This window comes from Carettochelys insculpta, chromosome 3 (assembly GCF_033958435.1).
Source record: "Carettochelys insculpta isolate YL-2023 chromosome 3, ASM3395843v1, whole genome shotgun sequence".
NCBI lineage: Eukaryota > Metazoa > Chordata > Testudines > Carettochelyidae > Carettochelys > Carettochelys insculpta.
The window spans coordinates 47,099,796-47,112,852 of record NC_134139.1 but is presented as its reverse complement, the minus strand read 5'-3'; the positions used below and the strand labels follow the sequence as shown (position 1 = coordinate 47,112,852).

Below are 13,057 nucleotides of genomic sequence, written 5' to 3'. Positions count from 1 at the left end.
GCTGCTCCAGAGTTAAGAGGTTCTGGCTCACCATGATACTGGATGTCCATGTCACTTGTCCCCAGTCTTCCTCCAACTCTCCTTCCTCAACCACCACAATGTCCATGGAGTTCACCCTGCTGGACACTGTCTCCAGCCCACTCCACTCCCCCTTTTTCTCTCTCAGTGGTAGTAGCCATGATGATGAAGGTAGGTTGCCACTGAAGATGGTGTGCAGATCCTCATAGGAGCAATACAGCATCATAATTTTGCACCAGAAGCCTCTTCAGTGGCATCCTGCTGCACTACAGAGTGAAGCTATGTTGAAAGTTAACACGTCCTAACACAGGTAATGTCACATGGGAATCTTGATTTGCTGCTTCAACAGCGGTGCATACTTCTTGCATGACAGGAGAGGGTTGGCTTCCTCACGCATAGGATACTGATTTAGAAAGGAGGACCGGTCAGAAACGGGGCCCACCTGGTCAAGCAGGGAAAAACATTTTTGCACAACTACTTGGTCACCTTATGAAAAGCGTTTTAAATTAGGTTCAAAGGCGAGGGCTGACAAAAACCTATAGGTAGGTATAAAAACGAATCCCTATCAGAGAACTAGATATTGGTGGAGGCAGAAAGCAAAATTACAGTAGGGTCATAGGAACAGCAGAAAGGAAAACAGTGGGGGAATGTGTTCAATATCTTAAATGTGTGAACATATACGAACTATGGGCAAAAAACAGGATAAATTGGAACTCTTCATACACAAGTAAAATTATATCTATTATTGTCACTGCAGGTTAGCAGGATAAATCTCATGACTGGAATATTGTTATCAGAGAAGAATAGCTTGTTCAGGAAGGACAGACAGTGAGAAAAGGAGAGGAGGTGCTGCTTTATGCATCAAGAACACATCTACTTGCTTTTAGAGCTAAAGGAAGTGAAAGGACACCATCTGAAAGTCTCTGGGTGAAGATAAAAGGAGGAAAATGGGATAATGTCACAATAGAGTTCTACCTTAGAACAGCAAATCGTAAGGAGGAGGCATTCTTAGAATACATAAGAGAAATATCCAAATACAGTACTAAGTAATAATGCGGGAATCTTCACAACCCACACAACTGTAGGAAATACAGGAAAACACAAAATGTCCAAGAAATTCTTGTCTGTATTAGAGACTTCTTGGTTTTGATGGTAGAGGAAATAACCAGAGGGCAGCTATTTTAGACTTCATTCACAGTAAGCAGAGAGGCAGAGGTGAAAAGTAAGGAAGTAGAAATACTTAGTTACAGTAGTCAAGTATGAATAGTAACAGAGAGGTAGCCATGTTAGTCTGTACTTCAAAAAAACAAAGCAGCAAAAATGTAGCACTTTAAAGACTAACAAAATGATTTATTGGTTGATGAGATTTCACCCACTTCCTCCGATCAATTTCATTTCCAGTACAGACTGACATTTATAAGTACAGAGGACCAAAAAGAAAAATGCAATAAGAACTGACAAGTCAAATAGGATTGAAAGAAGGGGGTGAGAGGTGGGGGGTTGTTAATTGTTGATTGTTAATTGATACTTGTAATTATTTCAGACAGGACAATTAACATCCCTCCACCTCTCGTCCCCTTCCTTCAATCCTCCTTGATTGTCAGTTTTTATTGCAATTTTTTTTGGTCCTCTGTACTTATAAATGTCAGTCTGTATTGGAAATGACATTGATCTGATGAAGTGGGTCTGTCCCACGAAAGCTCATTACTGAATAAATCATTTTGTTAAGTCTTAAAAGTGCTACATTTCTACTACTTGAAGTATGTTTTTTCTTCTTCAGTATTTGCACTTTACTGGCTGTCCAGCCTACCTGAGAACAGGTTGAGCTGAGAGATATCCTGACACTATATGAAGAGTGGGGCATCGTGGGAGGTATCTCAGGAACCCCTATAACCTGCCCCTGGGCACTAAGTAGGGGGTCGCGGCTAAAGAGTAGACCCCCACCTATCTCCAGGATTTCGCTCACTTCCGCCGGCGCTGCCCCTACGGAAAGGGGTGGGGCAGCTCTGGGTAGATCACACAGGGTGTTGGCGAGACCGAGGGCAACGGGCCCGCAGCCCTTTCACGCTTCAGGTTCAGCCTGACCCTAAAGCCGGCAACTTCGCCTCCGCGGCCGGTGGCTACGTACGTCAGCACGTCGGGGCACGGCTGTGGTTGCTAGGGGAGCTCGCGAGCGGGGGGAATGACGTAAGACGCCACGGCGCGGAGAAAGGGGGAAGGTGCTGTTGTCGTTCCGGCCGGTGAGTTGTGGGGCGGGGTGTCACTGATCTGGCGCCAGCACCTTCTGGGGCGCTCCTTGACCTCACTGCCAAGGGACGTAGACTCCCCGCCCCCCCAGCAAGGGGCGTTCCGCCCCGAACGTGTGGGTGGGGAGGGGTGCCCCCTTTCCTCGGGACCCGTTGTGCCCTTCTGCGCCCTGAAGGCTCGCGCGCGCGCCTTGTGTTCCCCTTTGGAGGATTCGGGGTCCTGGTCTGCGGCACAGCCGGGCCCCGTCCCTAAGCTCCCACGCGGATCTAAGCGTCGGGCGGCCGCTCTCCCGTGTGTCAAAGGTTGCATGTTACTCTGGGCGTCCAGGTGTCTGGTCCTGACGGGCCCTTGGCCTGCCTGCCTTCCTTCCCCTGCTGCCGCCGCCAGCATCCACCCGCCGCCGCCATGTCCGGGCCGGTGAAGGCCACGGCGAGTGTGACTCCTGCAGAGCCCGGTGTGGCGCTAATTCGTGGCCCCGGTGTTAGGGAGCACAAATGGGGCCAGCTGCTCGGCTGGAAACCTTGGTACTGCTGGAGGGAGCGAGTGCATCTGAAGTGGCGTGTAGCGGGGTGAAGGGAAGCGGGGCAGTGGGATGGTACCACATCCATAGCAGAACACTTGTTTTAGGCCAGGTCTATACTGCAGTAGAAGGTCGAATTAAGGTACACGATTCCTCTTGTTAATTATGTAGCTGAAGTTGACATACTGTAATTTGGGTTTCCGTACTTTCTCCACTAAGGGAGATCAATGGGTGTGTTCTCTTCTGTTGACTTCCCTTACTCCTTAATTTCTAGGTTGCTACTTTTTTTTTTTCCCTTTGGGGGGGGGGGGGGGAAGACTTGAAGCTAGATATCCAACTATTGATAACTTGCAGTTCAGAACGGTCTGTCTTTTTACCCAAGATAGTGTATGACCCCCACTAAGTCTATGCAGAACCCAAGCTGGGGATAGCATTTAAGATGCTGTATTTTTAGTCCACATGCATCAGTACAGAAAAAGTGACAACATTTGCAAGAGTTGAGTTTTACGTCATAAAAAGTGCTTTGAAATCAGAAAGGCTACTCATATTTCTTTGAAATTTGATGTGTTCGTGGGAGTAGAAAGTAGCATTAATAATCCAAATTTGGGATCATTTGACCAATGGTTCCTCCCCTCCTGAAAAAAAAAGTTTCTGTTTCTTTGTGCTGTTATAAATTGAGAAGTACGAATGACTGACTGAATCATAGACCTCTTTGAGACTGGCAGTGAACTAATCCTTCAATTATCATAACTAAAAATAACCTCCCTTGAAGTGATATAGCTCTGTAGGTCCAAGGATATTAGAGAAGGAATGTAGGTGAGGCATTATCTTTGATTGGACCAAGTTCTGTTGATGAAAGAGACAAGCTTTCTAGCTGCTCCTCAGATTTCAGTGCAGCTTGAAAATTTCTCTCGCCAACAAAAGTTGAGCTAGTCAAAAATATTAATTCGCCCACTTTAATAACTCAGGATGTTAACCACAAGTCCCCATGTAAGACAAAAGGGGTATGGGTTAAGTGCTTGAAAGTGGCTATAACTTGTGGGGTCATGGGTGTCAGTTTCATTTGAGTGAGGTGTAATCAAAGGAGCAAAATAATAGCCACAGATATTTTTTGGGAGGGAGTGTTAGGAAAGAGAGATAAGTAAGGGAACTGAGGGATAGATGTTTGGATATGTAGCTAAGTGGAAGGGGATAAATAGTGGTCAGTAGGGGAGGAAGAGAGAGGGAGATTTGGGGATAATGTGAGTTTGAGTGATGGGTATGCTACAAAGGGGCTCTGGGGTGAGTGCTATGTGGGTTGGAGGAGAGTAGAGGCTGGGGTATGTGTAAACTTATGTTCTCTCCTTCTGTGCCTGTACCCATATTTGGAGAGCTCTTGCCCCTCTATGTGCCTTTAAGCCAGCTTCCCAACCCCCTCATATAAGCTGGGATAGAGGGTGTATAGTCTATAGGGCTAAACTGCTTTCTTTTCTTGGAATGGGTGAGCCCCTTTCTTTGCTGTGTGTGTATGCCAAGATCTGCAGGGCCCATGCCCATATACAAAGATTGGGTGCTCCCCTCCCAACCCGGCCCTGGTTTGAGGGGAAAGAGAGTGACCATTTGGGAAAGTCTGAACTTCCAGCTCCACGTGTGAAGGGGACTGGACTTGATGACCTCTTGAGATCCATTTCCATTCTGTGATTCTCATGTCCTGACTCACACAGAAAAAGTCCTTGTCCTTTGTGTTGGGGAGCTGAGAATGGGCACTCAGGAGGGACACGTGAACAACCACTGAGCTAAGTGGAATGGTTCTCATGTCTGGGTTGTTGGTTCAGGTTGCGTTAATTTAATTCACACTTTTCAGAGCCTTCTGTGCTGCAAAGGGATGTTTTGGAGAATCCCTCATCATCCCTCTTTCCTGTTTAAATGACTACATGCTTTAAGATCTACATTTCCTGTTCTCTTGATGTATGCTGTGCCTCATGGGAATGCAGAGTAGGATCAGCGCCCCATATTGGAGGTTACATGTGCCAATGGTTCTGGAGTATCCCTGGAAAAATAGCCACTTTAAAAAAAATCTAGGGAAATGTGTGGATTTTGTGTGTGTGATGGAAGTGTTGCCGTGATATGGGTCAGAGTAGTCTGTCAATTTTTACTCTTGGTAATGCATGGCTCCTAGTAGGTCTTTGATGGTCCAAACTGCAGACAGCATTAAAGAACAACTTCATCAGCTAGTGAAGACCACATATGTTTCAATTACTTCTTGGTCCATTCACTCTCACCCACAGGATTCCATCTGTCTGCTAAAGGATAAAAAAGGAGTGGTAAAGAAATGTTGCTCATGCCACCTTCTCTTTACCTTCTTCAAGCAGCGCCTCAGTATGCATGTGGGTACATGTAATGCTAGTTCTTGGCACTAGAAAGGCTTGTCTTCACATACAGTACTATGGCTGTCTAGCTGCAGTATACTAGTTAATCCCCCTTCCCAAGAGGCTGTCACTATATTGATGGGAGACATAGCTGCTATATAGCACATCTACATGAGGGATTAATTCAGTATAATTGTTGCTCTGGGATGTAGATTTATCACACCTCTGAATGTCCTGTTTATACCCATATAAGTGTGTAGCATAGACCTGGTTGATGATTCAGGAGGGTCCAGAACTCACACAGGTGCGTAACCAACTCCCCAGAAAGAATAATAAGTATACATTTTAAGAACTGCTTCACAGCTTTTTGGTCCTAACCCTTATTAACAGGGCACCTTCTCAACCTTCAGTTTCACTACGCTATTATTATAACATTAAAATCTTCTCATAGTCCACCGCACTGCTGACAATCCTTGTAATAAAAAAGTCTGTGCTTTGCTACTGGCATAACCTACATAATTCTGCATTGTGATTAAGCCTAGTGGATCCCAAAGTTACACATACGTCTTCTCTTTGCTCACGCACACACAAGGGTGCAAAACAGAGATTTTCTGAGATCATAGACATGTCTATTACACATGTTCTCATATTAAAAATATGCTTTTCTCAACAAGGCCCAAGTACCACCTGTATCCTTCAGTGAAGGTACACCAAGGCTATGGTTACACTACAGCACTCTGTCAACAGAGGTTACGGTTGAAAGAGATTCCCTGACAAAACTTCTGTTGACAGAGTGCAGCCACACACAAAAGTAAATTAGGAAAGTGCTCTGTTCAGACTGCCTGGCTCCTCTCTTTGCCCACAAAAGCTTATGCTCCAAAATATCTGTTAGTCTGTAAGGTGCCACAAGACTTCTTGTTGTTCTCGAAGCTGCAGACTAACACAGCTAACTCTCTGATACTCGTCGAATCAGGCACCCAGAAGCACAACAGACCGGGCTACCCATTGTTGTGGATGCCCTGTCTGTCAAGAGAGGCCCCCTGGGGGCATTTACACAGCTTTTTTGTCGACAGAAACTGTCAACAGCAGCATTATGCCTCAGCTTTGAGGCAGAATGCTGCCAGGAAAGGTGTTGTGTTTTGTCCTGATATTGTTGGCAAATCTCATTTTTTGTGTGTGCATGCTCCATGAGTTTTGTTGACAAAACTCCCATTGGCTACTGCCATTTCCAGGGGATCAGGAAAAGGTGGCATGGACAACTCTTCCCCTTCCCGTCATTCAACAACATAAGAATGGTCATAATGTGTCAGACCAGTGACCCATCTAACCTACTCACCTGTCTTTTGACTGTGGCCAATGCCAAGTGCTTCAGAGAGAATGAACAGAATAGGCAATCAGTGAATGATCTATCCCTGTTACCTACTCCCAGATTCTGGAAAACTAAGGCTGGGGACACTCAGTGCATGTTGCTGTGTCCCCGTTCATCCTGGCAAATAGCCATTGATGGACTTCTCCTTCAGGAACTTATTTAAGATCTTTTGTGAACCTTGTTATAATTTTGATCCTCACAAGATTACCTGCCAAAGAGTTCCACTGGTTGGCTGTGTGTTGGGTGAAGTACTTCCTTATGTTTGTTTTAAACCCTCTGATTAATTTCATTATGTGACCAGTGTACCCTGTAAGCTTAGTGCTTGGGCGGCCACCCACTAGAGATTCAAATGCCACCCAGATCCAGGAGTATGTGTTCCTACGGGTGGCCCATGTGTTTTGGGGCACATAACAAAATATATTCCGCACATGAAAAAAATTAGAGGGATACTGTGTTTGATCCTCCTTTTTGTGTTATATGAATGAATAAATAATACATACTTTTTTTTCCAGCATGGTCAAGATTGTATAGACCTCTATCATATCCCTCCTTGTTTCTTTTCCAAGCTGAAAAGTCCCAGTCTTTTAAATCTCTCTTCATAAGGAAACTGTTCCAGATCTCTAGTCATTTTTTGTCCTTCTCCATATCATTACTAATTCTAATATATTTTTTGAGATGGAGCAACAAGAACTGCATTCAGAATTCAAGGTGTAGGTACATCACAGATTTATGTAGTGGTATAATAATGTGTCTTATCTATCCTTTTCCCACCGGCTCCTAACCTGATTAGGTTTTTTTGACAATGGCTGTACATTGAGTGGATGTTTTCAGAAAACTAGGTACAATGACTAAGGTTTTTCTTCAGTGGTATGTGTAGTTGGGATTAGATTTTCCAGTGTGCATTACTTTGCATTTATCAGCATACGACCAAGCAACTTCAAGTTTGTTTAATGTAGCTTTTTTGTCTTTGAATTTTATATATTACAATTATACATTTATATTTACTTTATTACTGTAGTAAATAAAGATTATGGAACTCAAGGGAGATGAGTTCTGTTCCTGGCATTTAACCTCTGTGCCTCAGCTGTCCAGTATCCGCCTGCCTGTTTTGTTCCTTTCTCCCACACTTGTCTGCTTCATCTGTTTAGAATGCAGACTCTCCAGGCAGGGTCTACTGCGTACTGTGATTCAATACAGTGCCCAGGACAGTGGAGTCGTAACATTGGTTGGTATCTCTTAAGTGCTGATGGAACATACATTTCAATGTGTGTATGTATAATATTAATAGGTGCTTTCAGTGTTTAGCTATTACCACTGTACATTGTGGAATAGCTGCTACTTTGGAATAAGTGCTGCTTAGAAAAAGCTGCTCTGGGCTTTTCTATGTGGGAAAGTCAGTGCAGTGTACGTTGGGGTTTGATTTTAGTGCTGAACAGCTAGCGCATATTGACTTCCCATATGGACACTTGGGCCTTGTTTATAAGGCACATTTTTATCTGCAGAAGACAGTTTAATCTGCAGAAGACAGTTTAAAAAAGAACAGTGAGCTAATCTCTTTTTTCCCCCTTTACTTCCCCCTCCTAGAAGAAGAGACCTGGAGGCCAGACAAATTAAAACATTTTTCTAAATTGTAACAGTGTTCCATTAGATTCTCAGAAATTAGGTTTCAAAATGCCTAATCTTCTGTGATATACGTAGCATATGGATTACTTTGAGTTACCACCTCTCTTTAGCTAGGGCTAGTTGTATCCTTAGTTAAGTGCACAGCGTTCCAGTTGACCTTAATGGTAATTAAGGGATATATCAGATTAAAATCGATTGCTGTACATGCAGAGTGGAGAAACATAATCTGGTCTGTTTTTTTACATGTATACCAACACAATATTCAGAATAAGGTTTTCATACAAACTACAGGGCTCAGGTCAGGTGGGTGGGGTGCACAAGCCAAGGCAAGTTGGAGGTGAAGGACTCAGGGCTGGGAGAAGCGGGGAGGTTACTGGGGCCTCCCATGGTGATGAGGGTGGTGCTGTTCTGGCAGCGGCTTCTGTTGAGGGACTGGGGCTGTGCTCTTCAGAGGGTGGCTGCCACCGTGAGGGTGATATCCAGGGTTACATGCTTTCCAGAGGGCACTGGGGTTCTTTGTGCAGCCCCCGGCCTGCTCCTGCCCCCAGACCTGCTGCTGCTCCAGTTTGTCTTGCTTGGGGCAGTGCCCCATCCCAATTCTTCAGTGTGCTGGGGATGGGTGGGGGGGGACTTCATGGGTTACTCCTGGACTCCAGCTGCCCCTTCTCAGCAGCTGGTCAGGGGGGTGGTGCAGCACTTTGGGGGCTACTCCCAAAGCTTCCCATACCCACACACAGCCTGCAGGCTCCAGGAGAGGTTTCTGAATGAAGGAGGGGCAGGCCCCAGAGCCTTGCGTCCTCTTCCCTCAGAGCCTGCAGGCTGTGTCAGGACACTGTAGGATGAGGTAGTGTTTGCAGTATTTGGCTCACAAAGAGAGATTTCACTTTTAAAGTGAATACAGTACTTTCAAAGATACTGCATGTGTCCATAATATCTGTCACATCTACTAATTGTCCAGCCAAGTAAACAGAAACAGTTTTGTCATAGCAAATACTTATACAGTAGCTTTACCACAGTGTAGTTAGAGTACAATAACTGAAAATAGCTTTATATTGGAAAATTATGAAGAATTTGTTCTGCTGTGTGTCTTAAAAATTAGTTTCTAAAACAGTAGTTCCCCAGCTTTTCAGCATCATGCCCCCCCTTGTGATTTTGGAGAAACACTCCCAACTCTGCTTTACCATCCAGTCCCTCTTTAACAAAAAATTCAATTTGTAGTTTAAAACAAACACAAAAACTTGATATAAAAATGTTATTTAAAATTATAAATAAGTACAAATAGTTTTTCTTGAACCCCTCTGGGTGCCTGGTGCAGCCCCAGCTGGCCAGCTGCCTGAACTCCATGCCAGCTGCCAGAGCTTCCTGAGCCCTGCGCTGCCAGACTTACCCATCTGAGCCGACAAGAGCCCCATGCTGCCGGGGCTAGTTGTCAGCCCACCAGCTGTTGCGCCAGCCTCCCACCTGCCAGCCGACGGGACCCCATGCTGGTGGGGCCAGTCCCCCACCTGCCAGCTGCATGCCTACCAACTGCTGGAGCCCCGTGCTGCTGGGGCCAGCTGCCCGCCTGCCAGCCAAGCTCCTCGAGCCTTGCGATGCCAGGGTCAGCCACCCAAGCCCCACGAGACCAGCAAGCCAGTCGCCCAAGCCCTCCCGTCTGAACCCCTCCCTTCCCTCAACCAGCTCCCCCCATCTCCCTCCCTTGAGCCAGGCACTCCCATGCATCCTCCTGTGCCCCCTCTCCCCCCCAACCCACACTCACCTTTGCAGGAGGCAGCTAGCTTCACTTGGGTCTTCGCTGGTTTCCTGTTTTTTATGCCGGCTGTACAGGGTCACCCACATAAAATGGCAGGGGCTGAGAGCTGGAAGCAAAATCCAGCTTTTCTTCAGGTGGGGGAGATGACAGGAGGGGAGCTGGGTTGCCTGATGACCCCCTGGAATTTCTCATGCCCCCCTACAGGCGCACGCCCCCCAGTTTGAGAAACTGTGCTTTAAAAGATAGCAAAGTACTTTGCTAGTAAAAATAGAAGCCTGCCCACATCCTTCCCTCATGACTCTTAACTCCAAGTTTTCTCTTACTTTGATGTAATTTTTTTTCTCTAAGAAAAGGTGGGAGTGAATAAGGGATATTTTAGTTTAAGAAAAATCTCTCGTGAGACATAGCAAGCTGAGTGTAATCTGATAAGGAAAAGATCACAAACAACATTTGTTACTTTCATTATAAATTAGACTTGTTTCATACATTATTTTGTGCTTTCCAGCCATGGGATAAACAGGACTAACCAAGTGTAACCAAAACCAATACTGCTTTTTTCCCCACACGTCATTAGGTGAAAGGTGTCTACCCAAAAACATATGCCCTTTGTAGTACTGAAGGGGAAAGTGATTGTGGGTGTTTGTGGTTTAACAATAAAGTATAGTTATGTCCTTAGGTTTACTGACAGAGCAAAATATTAGTTACATTTTTGTGGAGTACCCACTATTATGGCATTCTGCTTGTTGAAAATACAATTTAACCTATCAAATACAATTTAACCTATCAAAGTAGCCTTGGAACACTAGATGGAATACATTGTAAGTTTATCATGATGCTTGTAAATTGATCTTGTTTTTTGTGCGTAAGATCTTGTTTGTAATAGATCTTGTTTTTTGTGCTAAAGCTTGCTAACAGCAGGGCATGGATACACAAGAGAGTTTACAGTAGTGCAGCTGCACAGCTGTGAGCTCTCTAAAATAACTGCTTTAAGCTGATAGGAGCGAACTCTCCTGTTGGCTTATCTGCTTTGGTCTGTCCATCCCAAGTGGCAGTAGCAGTGTTGTCAGGAGAAGCTCTCCCACCAATGTAATGTTGTCCACAGTAGTGCTTATATGTAGTAGCTTATGTTGCTCAGGGTATGAGGTATTCATCTCTCTAAGGCTGTGTCTAGGCTGCGGGGAACTGTTGGCAAAAGATACACAAATTGCACACTGCAATTTGCGTATCTTTTTCCAACAGTTCTGTTGGGAAAGGCTATTCCGTATTTGGCCCATCTGCACCTGGGGCCAAATGGTGGGGGGGAACCTTCTGTTGAGACATTTCTTCGTGGTGGAACAAGGTGTACAGGGATGCTGCCAGAACGCTCCCAATTGGCAGATGTCTTCCAAAAGATCAGTCTGGGCGCATGCTCTGTCAACAAAACTCCTGTCAACAACAGGCTGCAGTCTAGACAGGCCTGAGTGACCTAGCTTATGCTAACATAAGCAGTAGTGTTTACAAACTGCTATGCTCTGATGGTCCAGCAAGTTGCCACTGTGACAGGTTGAAACACAGTTGTCCCCTGGTGTGGGGGTCATACCACTGACACCCTCCTTCTTACTCTCTGGGGCGCCCCATCCGCCTGTTCTGCGGGGCTAGATCCTCTGGTTTTCCCCCAGAGAAAGTTTATCATCGCATTGCAAAGCATCAAAGACGTTAAACCAATTCAACTCCAGGACCAAAACCCCAAACAAATTCATTTTAATCAGTGTAAAACTTTTACACAGAGAAAGTTCTTCAGGCAGTCCTCCCACTTTATCAATGAAAGAGAGAGATGCAGAGTTGTTGCACACCCCATAACAGTTATTTACACTGGTCTTGATAATAAACAAAATTGTTTTTATTAAGTATAAAAAGTAGGATAGAAGTGATTGCAATGAAAACAATCAGATCAAACTAAGTTACTATGTTACAGTGAACAAAAATGCTTAGCTGTTTCAAATGCAGTTTGTCACAGAGAGACATCTGTGTTAGTTTGTATCTTCACAAAACAAAAAAAAAGTCTTGTAGCACTTTAAAGATTAACAAATTTTTTAAATAGGTAATGAGCTTTCATGGGACAGACCCGCTTCTTCAGATCTGGAAATTCTGAATTCCAGATGGATTCTGGCAGTAGGTGACATGGTCACATCTTTCTAGGACCAACTACAATTTGGGCTTATAAGACAAATAAGGCTATTCAAAGATTGTTGACTTGATCACAGACCCAGTCTGGTTGTGGGGTATCCATAATGGCCTTCATTAATACATACAAAATTAAAACCAGATTCACATTCCATATTTCTAACTTAACATGCAAGAATGATACAGGCACAAAAATAGAATATACTGATTCAACAGATTGTAATTGTAAAATTGATATTACATGACTTTTGCATAAATCATCGTTAAGTTATGCATATTTATGTTCATAAACCAATATTCATGAAGCATGAGGGGCATGACAGTACCCTTGACCACTAAATTACAAGAGCCAACATTAAAAGCTACTTTGTAGATCTTTCCCATCCTGGTGGTTACAAGCAGGTGAACTCTGTCAGATTTCAGACTATTTGAGGCTTTACAGATCATATCTAACACCTTTAACTGAATGCAGAATTAAATATTTAGCAAGCGAAGAGCACTGTTGTTAAGACTTAGTAGCCTCACACATTTTAAAGGTAAGCTGCTTCCACATCCCTTCAAAGATAACTGCAGTGGCTTCAATTCAGGTTGTCTAGACTAAAAGTGATAAAAGCATAGATCACTATAGATTTTTGCATTTAAGGGGAAGGACCACCATTGTGTAACCAGCCTTGGTTGACAAATATATGAATTAATGCCACTCGGTGGGAGTCCCAGTGTAGCAATTGAAAGAGTCCAGGTGTTGAAGGTGCACTCAAGGTAAATAAGACCACTGCATAGAAGCTAAGGGTATATCTACATTTAAACATTAAAGTATGAAAGTATGCCTATGGCACCAGCTCTCCATGTACACCACCTAAATGAGGGGAATACCTAACAGTGTAGGGAGCCCATTTATACTGGTGCTTTACAGTGTTGTAACTTGCTGTGATCAGGAGAGTGGTTTTTCACATTCCTGAATGAGAAAGTTGCACTGCCGTGAAGTGGCAGTGAGGACCGTGGCCTAGGTTAATTCT

General features: G+C 44.4%; 1 protein-coding gene across 1 annotated transcript in view; it reads left to right on the top strand.

Moving 5' to 3' along the window:
* The first annotated feature begins 2,231 nt into the window (after positions 1-2,231).
* Positions 2,232-13,057, top strand: part of BTBD9 (BTB domain containing 9) — a 319,222-nt gene continuing 308,396 nt past the window's right edge. Inside the window, exon 1 of the mRNA XM_074989795.1 lies at positions 2,232-2,258. The gene's annotated coding sequence lies outside the window, so the exon portion shown is untranslated. The remainder of the gene's footprint in view (positions 2,259-13,057) is intronic.